Below are 15,348 nucleotides of genomic sequence, written 5' to 3' on the forward strand. Positions count from 1 at the left end.
TAGCACCTACTTCCAGCAGGCTGTTCAAGCTAGCACCTGCCAGTTTCAGAGATAGAGGGCCCACGCAGGTTATTAATAAGTGCTTAACTGCTTGAAGATTCTTCTGGAATGATTCCTAAGCTAATTGTCAAAAGAAGCTCTGATAATCTTCCTCTTCAGAAGATATTCATTTCTTTGTCATTGTAGGGGAGCCTAAAATATGCTTTAGTGTAATGAGCCTTATTGTCATAACTGGAGACATATAATAAAGTTATTAATTTCCTACAAAATATTGTCTTGCTCCTTCAAAGTCATTAAACTATTAAAAAGCAGGTCTGTATTGTCTCATTTAATTTTCATAACAACCCTTTGAGCTGCTTTACATACTGCCTTTTACAGATGAAAATCTGAAGCTAAGGGAAGGAGCTTGCATGCCCAAAGTTCTTAACTCCTACATAGCAGCAGAGCAGGGCTGTCTTGACTCCAGAGAAAATGTTCCAACTCTGTACCATTTCAGACTCTTTCTTTTTTCTTTACTCTTCTTTTCTTTCTTTTCTCTCCTCTTCTTTTCTCTTCTTTTCTTTTTGTGACAGAGACAGAGAGAGGGACAGATAGGGACAGACAGACAGACAGAAAAGGAGAGAGATGAGAAGCATTAATTCTTCATTGCAGCTCGTTAGTTTTTCATTGAGTGATTGCTTTCTCCTATATGCCCCAACCAGGGGGCTACGGCAGAGCCAGTGACTCCTTGCTCAAGCCAGCGACCTTTGGGCTCAAGCCAGTGACCATGGAGTCATGTCTATGATCCCACGCTCAAGCCAGTGACCCCGTACTCAAGCTGGTGAACTGTGCTTAAGCCTTTAACCTTGGGGTTTTGAACCTGGGTCCTCTGCTTCCCATTCTGATGCTCTATCCACTGTGCCACCACCTAGTCAGGCCATTTCAGACTCATTAGAATTATGTTATGCTCAATAACATATGCCAGAATCCTTAGTCTCATGCCAGATGACATCATAAATTTTAGACCTTTTACATATGTGTTTCATAGATAGTAGCAAGTCAGTCTAATAATGAGTTCTTGCTTAATAACAATCTTCATGAAAAGAGTTGTTAACATCTACTTTACTTAAAAGTAAGCTATGTGTAGGGTTACTCATAACACCATGGCTCCAATTCAGTTGTTTACTGAAATTGTTATTTCTTGAGTTTCTACTGCATTCTAGGTTGTTTCATGGTATCTCCTTTCATCCTTACTGTAAGATAGATGAAGAAAGCAGTTTTCTAAAATCTGTACTAATTTATTCAAGGTTACATAGCTACTACATGAATGGAATGTTTTAGATTCAGACTCAGTTGTTTGATTCCAAAGTCTGCACCAATCTACACTAGTAGTTAATTCAGGGCTTATTTTACCATACATTTGTACAGTAGCTAGCCAGCATGTAATTTTTAAAATCAGCTTTGTTGAGCTGTGATTTATATACAATGAAATGCAATCTTTTAAGAGATGAATTTAATGCTATTTGGAAAATGTATATACCTTTGTATACCAGGCCTCTCAAGCTATACAATATTCCATCATCTAGTTCTGGTATATTTCCTTGTGCCCTTTTGTGGTCACCCTAGTACCCCTTGCCCCAGGTTACCATTTATATGACTGTTAATAGTATAGATTAGCTTTGCCAATAAAGGAATTCATGTAAAAAAATTGTACAGTATATAAAATACTCTTTCATGTCTGATTTTTTTCACTAAACATAATATTTTGTGAGAGTCACCTATGGTTGCCTATATCAGTTCATTCTTTTTTATAGATAGTATTCCATTATATTGTTAGACCTTGTTTCTTTTTTCACTTGCCTGCTTCTGATATATGATTGTTTCTTGTTTGGAGCAATTATGAATGAAGCTGTTATGAACATATCAGTTTTATTAGATCTTTGGTATCTATTTTTTTTTTTTTTACTTAGAAATTAAATTTAATGAGATGCTTTGGTTCATAAGAACACATAGATTTCAGGTAAACATCTCTATAATATTTGAATGGTTGATTGCATTGTGTGCCTATCACCCAAAGTCAAATAATTTTCTGTCACCATATATTTGTCCCTCTTTACCACCCCCCCTCTGGTAACCACATTACTTTTGTCTATGTCCATGAGTCTCAGTTTTATATCCCACCTATGTGTGAAATCATACAGTTCTTAGCTTTTTCTGATTTACTTATTTTACTTTGTATAATGTTCTCAAGGTCCATCTATGTTGTATTAAATGGCAATATATCATCATTTCTTATGAATTAGTAGTATTGCATTGTATATAGGTACCAGATCTCCTTTAGCCAATCTTCTGTTGAGGAACACTTTGGTTGTTTCCATTTCTGGGCTACTGTGAATAACGCTGCTATGAACATGGAGGTGCATGTGTCTTTGTGTACCAATCATATCATTTCAAAACATTTCTTGAACTTTGCATTTGTCTAGAGTAATGCTCTAATTGTTCCTCATACAAAGCCGATCTTATGGGAAATAACATGGATTCTAGCTAATTTCTGAAATTCATTATCTTGCTCTGCTTTATTTACTCTTTTCTAGAGCACTTATCACTTCTTTAAATACTATAAAATTGACTTTATTATTTTTATGTTTTATTGTCTTTTCTTTTCACTAAAAGTAAACACTTTGATGTCATCTCTTTTGTGTTCACTAATGCATTACCCAACAACTAGAACAGTTCCTGGCCCATTTAGGCTCTCATTATATATTTGTTGAATTGACCCAAATCCTGGAGACCTCTGTCCTGATCCACTTTCTGAGACATACTGCACATTCCATACAGCTTCCTAACACACACCGATAGATACAGCCCAATAAGAAGGAGCACTGCAGGGCAGCACAGCAGGAAGGCCTCACTTGCCCTAGAGACTTCTCAAAGCTAAAAGCCTTCAAGTCACATGGTCAGTGAGTCTAGACAGAATATAACAATGTGGTAATATTTCTTCCAAAATCTGTGGAGGCGCCCAAAGTTTTGTATCTCTTTCTCAAGGATGGCTCAGTCAGGTCTTATTTCCTAGTCATGTATTTTTTTTTTTTTTTTGGCTGAATTAGTAAAGTTCTTAATCACCTCTGCCTATTTTTTTCCACCTCAGGGACCCGATAATTCATTAGTCTGGATTTCTTATGGACAGTCTTTCATTGTGCATCATTAAACTCTTTAAAGGAGCTCTCCTTTCCAAAAAGCTGTAGGAAGCTCCTTGAGACTGGACTAGATGAGATCTCAGTAGCACCACCAACTTGTCCACTAAACATGAATAAGTGTCTCAAGAAAGGACCAATGTACCTTGGTTTTCTTTCTATTCAGACCATTTGCTGCCCTCCCAGGGAATATCTTTCCAGATATTTTCTTTCAGCTGAAAATCATCAGTCCTCAAGTCCCCTTCCACATCTACCTTAAAATGCCTATTAAGTCTGCAAATAAGACTATTGGTGCCCAGACATGGTATCCAGGTATCCCACTGGTTATCTTAATTTCTAGATCTTTGTAGATACCTGTGGCATTTTTGTGTTTACTTTTTTCAGTTTTATATATAAATAAATGAGATATAATTTACATATAGTATAAGTGTAAAGTATACATAATAACAATGGCTTACATATATTGAAAAGTGATTATTATGTAAGTTCAATAATATCTATTATCTTATATAGTTTTTTGTTTGTTTTTTGTCACAGAAACAGATAGAGAGAGAGAGAGGGACAGATAGGGACAGACAAGAAGGGAGAGAGATGAGAAGCATCAATTCTTCTTTGAGGCACTTTAGTTGTTCATTGATTGCTTTCTCATATGTGTCTTGATGGAGGACGGGGGCTACAGTAGAATAAGTGACCCCTTGCTCAAGCCAGTGATCTTGGGTCAAGCTAGTGACCTTGGGCTTTAAGCCAGTGACCTTTGGACTCAAGCCAGCAACAACGGGGTAACGTCTATGATCCTACGCTCAAGTTAGCAACCCCATACTCAAGCTGGTGAGCCCGTACTCAATCGGGTGACTTCAGGGTTTTGAACCTGGGTTCTCTGCATCCCAGTCTGATGCTCTGTCCACTGCCTCACCACCTGATCAGGCTATCATCTCATATAGTTTTTTTTTTTTTAAATTTATTTGATTGATTTTAGAGGGAGAGAGGGAGAGTGGAAAACATTGATTTGTTGTTTCACTTATTTATTCATTCACTGATTAAGAGTTGTATGTGGCCTGACAGGGGATCGAACCTGCAATCTTGACATCAGGATGAAGCAGTAATCAACTGAACTACTTGGCTAGGGACTTCATATTGTTATTTAAAAAGGAAGAAATATTTTTCCTTGAGATAAGAACTGTTAGGATCTACTCTTTATTTCTGTTTTGATAATTTTACTTAAGCACTATAAACATTATTATTATAGAATAATAGGTTTATTTCATAAAGTATCCCAAACTGACCTAACATTGTTTGTGCTTTTTGAACTCTTAAGATATCCTCCCTGAAGCCTGATTTTGTAAATAGTAACTGACTGTATATAGTAAATTTGACATTCTTTTCATCTTCCTTTTTGATGGGGACCATATGTGTGGCCGGAAATGCTTGTGTTAATTTGCTTCTCTACCATGCATTTATTTTGTCTTGTTATTTGGATTTAGAGCACCTCTGTTTCATTTATTCAGTACATTGCATTGCCGCTGAATGATTGCTTTGGAAATGTAAATCTGATTATCTCATTCATATCTATCATATATAAGATCTTACCAAGTTCACCCATCACTTTCAAAAGAAATGTTTGAACTCTTTATCATGACAGAACTTCTCCATTATGTAGTCCAGCTTATCTTTGCTGATACTTCTGCCAGCCATGCAGATACTTGTTGTATGAAAATAATATTTCTGTGGCAGAAAATTAGATTTACTAAACATACCTGTGGCAAGAGACATACTATTATCTTGGGCATAATACAATGAAAGTCAAGCAACATTCCTTTACTCTTAAGTGAAAAACTTTCTTTTATTTTTGGTCCATGAAATGTTCTTGAGCTCCAAAAGTGGAAAAAAACATTATTTCCAGGAAACTACTTCTGAGATGAGTACTATATGTAGACTTTAAGTGAAAAAAAAAAAGAAAAGCCTCTCGTTGGGCAAAAGAAAAATCAGAAGAATCCTCAGATATGTTATTCATCCCCTATTTTTCCTTCTGATTTTTTTTCATAGTTTTGATTGATTTTTCAAAGATAGAAGAGAGTGAAGTAAAGGAAAATCACAGAGAAGTCAGAGGGAAAATCACTTCTATCTACTGGGCACTTACTACTCCTGGTTAAGTATTGGGCTGAAGGATGCACATATATTATTGCATCAATTCTAAAATATGCATTCTTCTTGAATTTTAATTCTATGAATGTGTCTTAAAATCAGTATTGTCTTAGGTCCAGTAAAACATGCCTTGCTTAATCTGAATATTATCTCCATTAATTGTTAAGATCCAGAACCTGTAATCAGAGAGATTATTTGTTTCAAGTCACAAGTCACAAGTAGCAGAACCAGGATTCAAGCTCAGGTCTGGATGACTCCAAAACCCATTAACAAATTGGAAGACGTGACTTCAAATGTGGTATAAATACCACTGTTTATTATGACAAACTCAGGATCCAAAATAATCTCAATTGATTAGGGCAGCTTGATGCAAACTAAATTAACATAAAAGTGATTCTTTGTCATAGTATGAGCAGGCTTGAAGGAGTGAATAAGAGTTGGAGGGTCAAGAACAAGAATTAGGTATACCTATCAGGATAGAGCAGATACTGGAGTAGGGCACACAGCAGTGGGTATGGATGAAAGCAGAAAGTCTACCAGGGGTCCTCAAACTTTTTACACAGGGGGCCAGTTCACTGTCCCTCAGATGATTGGAGGGCTGCCACATACAGTGCTCCTCTCACTGACCACCAATGAAAGAGGTGCCCCTTCCGGAAGTGCGGCAGGGGCCAGATAAATGGCCTCAGGGGGCCGCATGTGGCCTGCAGGCTGTAGTTTGGGGATGCCTGGTAGACTCTAGTAACAAGGAGCGGAAACCTGCTGAGACAGGTGAGAGAAGTTTAGTAAGAGGTAACGGGGCATTAAGACAAGTAGATAGAGCCCAGGAGTGGAAAGTTCAGCACAGCCAGTTTACAAAGATGCAGACAGAGGCCTCCTCAGAGATCCCTTCAACAGATATCAGGTCATAGGAAACACGTCCATAGGAAGGTTTTATTTTGAGTTAGTCTCAGCAAATATCTTCATTCTAGAGGCTAATAGTTTTGACAGTCAATGAAGAACAGGACTTTTCTAGGATGGTATATGAGATAAAATCCTGGGGCTGGGAGAGGCCAGGAAGGAGATGAGCAGTATCAAAATGCAAAGAATCCTGCACTGGGGGCTGGAAATGCACTTTCCAGCCCTGCTCTACTAGAGAAAGGAAGGCGAGCACTCCATTAGCTCTATGACTGTACACGAAGGCTTATGGCCTATGTGGAAGTTAACATGGAAGGTGAGAGCCGTGAATTGGCCAGGTTGCTGCTGGTCAAGTAATAGAATATTCCACCTAAAGTTATATGAAGGCATGAAGTCCTTTTGAGCTGGGGAACAATATGATGGTTGCTCTCTGCCAGAATCTTCAGAGACAGGGGACTGGGTCAAAGCTGACATACCTCAGGAAAACCACCCACCCCATTCGCATGGACACCAGCTCATCAGCATGCACCAGAGACCAGGGAAACTTCCCCTGAACCAATAAGTGACCAGATACCTAAGACTATCTCTGCCTCCCCTATTCTTCCTAGCATGTCCCCAAACCTCAGAAGACTGCCTTGGAAGGAGGAGTGAGGAGTTGACATAAAACCAGACTCTGCACCCCACCTTGTAAACTGCTGCACAGGGAGGAGTGAAAGAGCAAAGGCTAGATGCCTGGCCAGTGATGAGAGAGGGAAAAACATGGCGTTTGATGGAAGACTGTAGTTTTAAAGTGGCATGGCTTACAAAATTACAGGGCCTGCCCAGGATGTGATTAAAGTGTCATAGCAAAGGGAAATTGAAAAAGGTATATTTGAAGAGAGTAATTAAAAATAAAAGAACATACTTAGTTTATACATACTGGAACTGACATTTTGCAAAAAAAAAAAAAAACCAAACCAAAACTGGTTCACCAGTGCCATAAAGTGGTAACACAGTTTTCAACTACAAATATGCAACTGAATATCTGAATTGCCTGTATTACTTTAGTGGATTCAGTTCCAGTACATCCAGCATATTAGTCGTTAAATATAATATGTTACTTTTAAGAAAAGGTCGCTATGTTATTAGAGAAGGCATACAATTTGACTCTAAGCTTGCTTTCTTAAGATATCCCTAAAATTATCTCAAAGCGGTCAGTCACCTATTAGCTAGAGACAGAATTTGACATATTCATTTCCCAGTGAGTCAGTTCATGATGTGCAAGAGAAGAAAGGAAAAGGATACTGAAATCATTCCTTTCAGCCACAAGGCAGAGAAGGCTATTTGGAGAAGTCTGTCTTGGGTCATCACAGCCATTAATTTGCCCAATTCTTTGTCGATTTGACTGTGACTGTCTGGACAGCATGTTCCCAATGTCAGCTTCAGAACATATGCATAGCAAGATGGATTGAGGACAAGTCATGGCCCTAGATCCAGCTCCAGCTACAAAATTCCCTTGCTTTTCAGATTGAATAAAGCCTTGAACTTAAATTCCCCCCTCTTTTTTTGCTGTTTTATCTATTTATTTATTTAGAAAATTGAATTTAACAGGGTAACATTGATCAACAAGAGTACATAGATTTTTGGCCTGACCAGGTGGTGGCACAGTGGATAGAGCATCGGACTGGGATGCAAAGGACCCAGGTTCGAAACCCCGAGGTCGCCAGCTTGAGCACGAGCTCATCTGGTTTGAGTAAAGCTCACCAGCTTGGACCCAAGGTCACTGGCTCGAGCAAGGGATTACTCGGTCTGCTGAAGGCCCATGGTCAAGGCACATATAAGAAAGCAATCAATGAACAACTAAGGTGTCGCAACGAAAAACTAATGATTGATGCTTCTCATCTCTCTCTGTTCCTGTCTGTCTGTCCCTATCTATTCCTCTCTTTGACTCTCTCTCTGTCTCAAAAAAAAGAAAAAAGAGTACATAGGTTTTTGGTAAACATCTTCACATCATTTGGACAGTTGATTATGCTGTATACCCTTCACTCAAAGTCAAATCATCCTCCATCACCTTGTATTTGTCCTTCTTTATATCCTTCCCCCAACCTCCTCCACCCTCCCTCTCCCCATCAGCCCCTCCCCTGGTAACCACTGCACTCTTATCTATGTTCATGAGTCTCAATTTTGTATCCCGCCTATGTGTACAATCATACAGTTTTTAACTTTTTCTGATTTAATTATTTAACTCAGTGTAATGTTCTCAAGGTCCATCCATGTTGTCGTAAATTATACTATATCGTTGTTTCTTATGGCTGAGTAGTATTCCATTGTATATATGTACCACATCTTCTTTATTCAATTCCCAATTTAAATAAGGGGAGAGGACATGAACAGATACTTCTCCCTAAAAGAAATACAAATAGCCAACAGATAAATGAAAAAATGCTCATCTTCACTAGCTATTTGAGAAATGCAAATCAAAACTACAATGAGATACCACCTCACACCTGTTAGACTGGCTGTTATCAACAAGACAGGTAATAATAAGTGTTGGAGAGGCTGCGGAGAAAAAGGAACCCTCATTCACTGTTGGTGGGAATGTATAGTAGTACAACCATTATGGAAGAAAGTATGGTGGCTCCTCGAAAAATTAAGAATAAAACTACCATATGGCCCAGCAATCCCTCTACTGGGTATTGACCCCAAAATTCTTCTCTTTTTATGCCATTTTGCCTCATTCATCTGTTCCAAGATTATTTTTTCCATGTGATAAATAAGGCACGTTATTAAAGATAAGAGTAAGAATGTGGTGGCTTATAGAGACCTTAGCTTACCCTCTCCAGGACCTTGCCCATGTATGTCATTGGTGCCTACATTTAATCCACTGGATCATTTCATCCTTATTTATTTTTGGAAAGCCATATGAAGCTATTATAGTTTTTCACTGAATGTTTACTCTAACAGTATACCAGTCAGAGTCTTGGGAATATAAGGGCACAGTCAGCTGATATTGAGAATGAAATTTGATAAAGGTTTATTTACAGAAGTGTAAGCAGAGTTAAGGAAACCAATAAGTAATGTTGAGGACTAGCAACAGTGGAAGGGGTAGTTATTAGTGCTAGTCTTGAAGGAGTGAGTAATAAGAGGAGATGGGGTTGGTATGGTGTAGTATGCAGCCTCCACCAAAACTACAGTGCCAAGCAGGAGGAGCAAGAGAAGAAATGCACTGGCATCTTTCTTCTCCTGCCTGCCTATCTCCTGCTGGTGTCTCCCATTGGCTGAACTTAACCAAAGTCAGAAGACAAGGGAACCTAGGGATTAACTCCATATATCACAGAGAAGGGTGGAGATTAGGTTGAAGGATGTAGGCAGAAAAAAACAAATGGAGAATAATTAACCTAGCTATTTAGGGTATTTATGTTTTTGTTTATTTTTTTATTAGTTTTACATTCCTTATCAAAATATTATTTATTGGCCCTGGCAGGTTGGTTCAGCTGTACAGCGTCGGCCCAACATGTGGAAGTTCCAAGTTTGATTCCCAGCCACCAGGGCACACAGGAGAAGCGCCCATCTGCTTCTCCGCCCTTTTCCCTGTCCTTCCTCTCTCCCTCTCTCTCTCTCTCTCTCTCTCTCTCTTCCCCTCCCATAGCCAAGGCTCCATTGGAGCAAAATTGGCCAAGGCGCTGAGGATGGCTCCAAGGCCTCCACCTCAGGTGCCAGAATGGCTCAGGTTGCAATGAAACAATGCCCTTAATGGATAACCAACACCACAGATGGGCAGAGCATCGCCCTCTAGTGGGCTTGCTGTTTGGATCCCAGTTGGGTGCATGCAGGAGTCTGTCTCTCTGCTTCCCCGCTTCTCACTTCAAAAAAATACAAATATATATATAATTTCTTGAAAATTTTTATTTTTCTGTTAAAGTCCTGGGTTTTGTCATGCAATTATTATTTATTGTTTACTAACAGTCCTAATACAGGAACTTCTGAACAATTTATCATTTACTCCTTACTGTAACTGTAAGGGGAATTTATTAGCAACTGTATTTTGTAGACAAAAAAAAATGCACTTGGAGAAACTAAACTTTGCCAAGTTCTCATAACTGGTAAATGGCAGAACTGGGATTTGCATCCAAGCTTTCTGATTTCCAATACATTTTCCTTTCCATTTACCATGGATACACTTCAACATGGGTGCAACTGAATCAAATGGCCCTAATACGTTCACTCAATCACTAATTTATCATTCACATGTCCGTTCACCCACCCACCCACCCATCCATTTATCCATTAATTCTTTTTATAGATTCCTTTGGAGGGTATTCTGAAATAATGAAATGGACATTATTAAGTTATTGAGTACTTCTCTGCCATATCCTCTGTGTGAACTTAAGCAAGACTTATCTGAGTCTCAGGTTTTTCTTTAACTTTTTTCTTTTCCTTTCCTTTTCTTTCCTTTAAGTGAGAGGTGGGGAGACAGAGAGACAGATTCCCACATGTGCCCCCTGACTGAGATTCATCCAGTAAGCCTCCTACAAGCAATATTCTCTGCCCATCTTGGGCCATTTCTTGGCAACTGAGCTATTTTTAGCACCTGAGGTAGAGGCTCCAGGGAGTCACTCACAGCACCTGGGGCCAACTAACTTGAATCAATCAAGCCATGGCTATGGGAGGGGAAGAGAGAGGCTGAGGAGGGGGAAGGATGGAGAAGCAGATGGTTGATTTCTTGTGTGCTCTGACTGGGAATTGAACCCAGGACTTCCACAAACCAGGTTGATGCTCTACCACTGAGCCATCTGGCCAGGACCAATTTTTTTCTTTACATTTTTTTCAATTACAGTTTACATTTAATATTATTTTGTGTTAGTTTCAGGTGTATCGCATAGTGGTTAGACAAGCATATACTTCACAAGGTGTCCTCTCCTGATATTTCCAGTACCTAACTGACATCACACATAGTTATTACAGTATTATTGACTATATCCCCTATACTGTACTTTACATCTCCATGACTATTTTGTAACTACCAATCTGCACTTTTCAATCCTTTCACCTTTTTCATCCAGTACCTCAACCCCCCTCTGGCAACCATCAGTCTATTCTCTATATTTATGAGTCTGTTATTGTACTGTTTATATCTATTGTTCTTTCTATTCCAAATATAAGAAAAATCATATGCTATTTGTCTTTCTCTAACTTATTTCACTTAGTATAATACCCTCTAGATTCATTCATGCTATCTCAAATGGTAAGATTTTATTCCTTTTATGTGATATATATATATATCACAACTTTTTTATCCACTCATCTACTGATGGACACTTGGGTAGCTTCAACAGCTTGGCTATTGTAAAATAATTCTGCAATAAACATAGGGCTATATATATTCTTTCTAATCGGTGTTTTGACTTTCTTTGGACATTCTCAGAAGTGAAATCACTGGGACATAAGGCAGTTCTATTTTCAAATTTCTGAGGAAATTCCATACTGTTTTCCATAACGGCTATAACCAATCTTCATTCCCACCAACAGTGCATGAGGTTTTCTTTTTTACCACATCCTCACCAACACTTATTGTTTGTTGATATTTTGATGATAGCCATTTTGACATGTATGAGATAATATCTCATTTGGTCTTAATTTGCATTTCTCTGGTGATTAGTGACATTGAGCATCTTTTCATACATCTATTGGCCATCTGTATGTCCTTCTTTGGAAAAATGTTTATTCACTTTTCATAAACCTAAGTTTATGAGAGGCTACCCTTTATTATTCTATTTTCTTTCTCTTCTATTTTCAAATTATGCCTTCATCTTCAAACTGTAGTGGTACATTTTTTTTTTCAAAATGCAAACAATGATGAGGCTGAGAAATTGAAGGGTGTAAGTGTTTCCAAGTCTAAAATAAAATGGATTACATTTCTTCTACTGTGACCCAGATAAGAACAAAAATTAAAAGTAAAATTATAGCCCTGGCTGGTTGGCTCAGTGGTAGAGTGTCGGCCTGGTGTGCTGGAGTCCCGGGTTTGATTCCCGGCCAGGGCACACAGGAGAAGCGCCCATCTGCTTCTCCACCCCTCCCCCTCTCCTTCCTCTCTGTCTCTCTCTTCCCCTCCCGCAGCCAAGGCTCCATTGGAGCAAAGATGGCCCCAAGCGCTGAGGATGGCTCTGTGGCCTCTGCCTCAAGCACTAGAATGGCTCTGGTTGCAACAGAGCGACACCCCGGATGCCCACCCTGGTGGGCATGCCGGGTGGATCCTGGTCGGGCGCATGCGGGAGTCTGTCTGACTGCCTCCCCGTTTCCAACTTCAGAAAAATACAAAAAATAATAATAAAAAAAAAATTAAAAAAGTAAAATTATATTTGAACTTCCAAAAATATAGTTTTGTGTGTGCCTAGAATCTAGTAAGAACAGTGATTATATATTTGCTGACTGAATTTATGTTGTTCTCTATAGTCCTACCCCCTATTGATATTATACAGTGGATTGCTTAATAGTAACTATTTAAATCCTAAGTGTCATGAATTTTATTGTACATAGAGTAATTGTTTATTGAGTATCTCTTAAAATAACTCAGATGATATTATGCATAGAGTATATATTCATAGAGTATATTTGAAATATCAGGAAAAAGCACTCTGGAGGAAGCTTGAATAAAGCCCTAGATGATGGCTGGGATTTGAAGGGCAAGAGAGAAAATGTATTCTCCAAGTAATGGAATAACAAGAAAAATTCAGAGGCTGGAATCTTAACTGTATACATGGAGTTAGAGAAATTCTGTGTAGTTGTTGGCTAAGGTTAGCAAGAAAAGACAAGAAAGTATGACTGAAAAAGTAGTTGAGGCCAGGTCATTAAAAACTTTCATTGGTGAGAATTTTATAGGCAATGGGAAGATATTGATGGGTGTTGAAGAAGAGAGTAGCTTAGCTAGAAATAGATTACAGAAAGATGAAGCTGACCACGTTACCAGATAGATTAATGGGGGAGAAATTAAAAGCAGGAAGAACACTAGGAGAAGCAGTGATAACCCACTGAACACCTCTGCAAGGCTAGAGCGCACAAATAGAAATTACCATCCAGTGCATGAAAAATGCAGAAAAATTTGGTGCCCATCAAAAATAGTAGCTCCTAATTACTAGATAGATGACAAGGAGGAAACTAGGATAGTCCCAGTCAGGATCATCTGAGATCCCAAATGCACTGAGAGAGTATCCTTATGAAGTCCAAAGACAGAGTCAGTATGACAGAAATTCACTGGCCTCCATGAGTGGGAGATGGGAGTGGTGTCAGGTTTCCATTGTGGAACTAGACTTAGAGTCTCTCTATCTATCTCTATCTATCTATCTATCTATCTATCTATCTATCTATCTATCTATCTATCTATCTTTCTTTCTTTCTTTCTTTCTTTGTCTCTTTCTCAATGCCTGGGAAGTGCAGAGAAGGGAGGTGAGATAACTCACTAGCCACATTGTGGGTGAAGAATTACTGCTGTTTTTTCTCCTAATAGTCTCATTTTCATTTGCCAAAAAATTATGCTCCTCCTAGACAACTAATACTTTTTAATATCAGTATTCATCTCCCTATCTCCAGCCCAGCAAATTTTAATGTTTTCATCACCTCTGTGGGACTTCTTCCTTATCTTCCAAAAATGCCATGATGTTGGAGGAAATTCTCTGTCAGATCCTTGTGTATAGGTTATTCCACCATTAGACTGTAATGTTTTTGTAAGCAGAGATGCTATTTATTCATCTTAACACCTAGCATAGGACCTAGCATTTCATAGAATTAAATAAAACTTGGCTGATGGGTTAATAGAGTTATAAGAATAGCAACAGTCATCTTTTAAAAACTTATTTTACTTATTTTTTAACTGTGGGATTCAATTATGTTTTCCTTATAGAAGAGTCCATCTCTCATTGAAACATTTCTGCCAAAAACATTTGATAGCATCAGTATTCTTGTTTTCTCAGGTTGAGTTAATGAAATCAAATTACATCTCACTTAGGGGCTGCTAATATGTTAGAGTCCCATTGTCACAGAGGAAAATTTAGTCATGTACAGTATGTCCTTTCTGAAATAGAGGCTTAGGTAAGACATGACTAGAAAGGTCTTCTTCTACTATGGTTACTCCTGGAATATGGTCCAGTGTCACAGGCACTATAATGGTAGAGGTTGGTGATAGGTACCAGTGGACATATAATTTGTCATAATATAAGTGACATGTCTTTCAACCAGCTCTATTGCCACTACTAATAATCCCTTGCCTTTATTTGGTGCTATAGAAATTTCATAGAGGTCAAAACTGGTTAGCAAACCTTCAAAGAAAGTGATTTTATTGTTGCAGCATCATTTTACATGTAATAGCACTTTCCTAAGTTGTGGTTTTAGTTGTGGTCACAAAGCAAGCTCCCTCTTTTCTGCATATGCTGGTGTAGACCAAGATATGGGGAAAATTGAAATCCAGAGAAATTTCCAAAGCACAATATTATCCCTTCTTTTATCCTTGGTTTATCTTTGAATTCTACACCCCATTTTTATGCTAAGTTTCTTTAGTGATTTCTGGTTTTGTCAATGACATGTGAAGAGGTGTTACCTCATCTGGCATTACAATACAGGGATCAAATTACCCAAATAAAAGTTTTTGATATCCCCATTTCCATTTACCAAAAACTATGCTCTCAAAAATTATGGTTGGAATCTTCAGGTCAAACACTGGCAATAAGACTGTTATTGATGGCCCTGGCCGGTTGGTTCAGTGGTAGAGCATCGGCCTGGCATGCAGGAGTCCTGGGTTCGATTCCCGGCCAGGGCACACAGGAGAAGTACCCATCTGCTTCTCCACTCCTCCCCCTCCCCTTCCTCTCTGTCTCTCTTTTCCCCTCCCGCAGCCAGGGCTCCATTGGAGCAAAGTTGGCCTGGGCGCTGAGGATGGCTCTGTGGCCTCTGCCTCAGGTGCTAGAATGGCTCTGATTGTAGCAGAGTGATGCCCCAAGATGGGCAGAGCATCGCCCCTTGGTGGGCATGCCGGGTGGATCCCGGTCGGGCACATGCAGGAGTCTGTCTGACTGCCTCCTTGTTTCCAGCTTCAGAAAAATACAAAAACAAACAAACAAAAAAAGACTGTTATTGAGGAAGGATTCTGAATGACCTTGTAGAGACACAG

The 15,348-nt window shown here is 38.9% G+C and overlaps 1 protein-coding gene across 2 annotated transcripts in view; it reads left to right on the forward strand.

The window, feature by feature from the left end:
- Positions 1–15,348, forward strand: part of PDE4B (phosphodiesterase 4B) — a 523,623-nt gene that overhangs the window by 342,675 nt on the left and 165,600 nt on the right. The gene's annotated exons all lie outside the window — the stretch shown is intronic.

The sequence above is a fragment of the Saccopteryx leptura genome, chromosome 3 (assembly GCF_036850995.1).
Source record: "Saccopteryx leptura isolate mSacLep1 chromosome 3, mSacLep1_pri_phased_curated, whole genome shotgun sequence".
Lineage (NCBI taxonomy): Eukaryota > Metazoa > Chordata > Mammalia > Chiroptera > Emballonuridae > Saccopteryx > Saccopteryx leptura.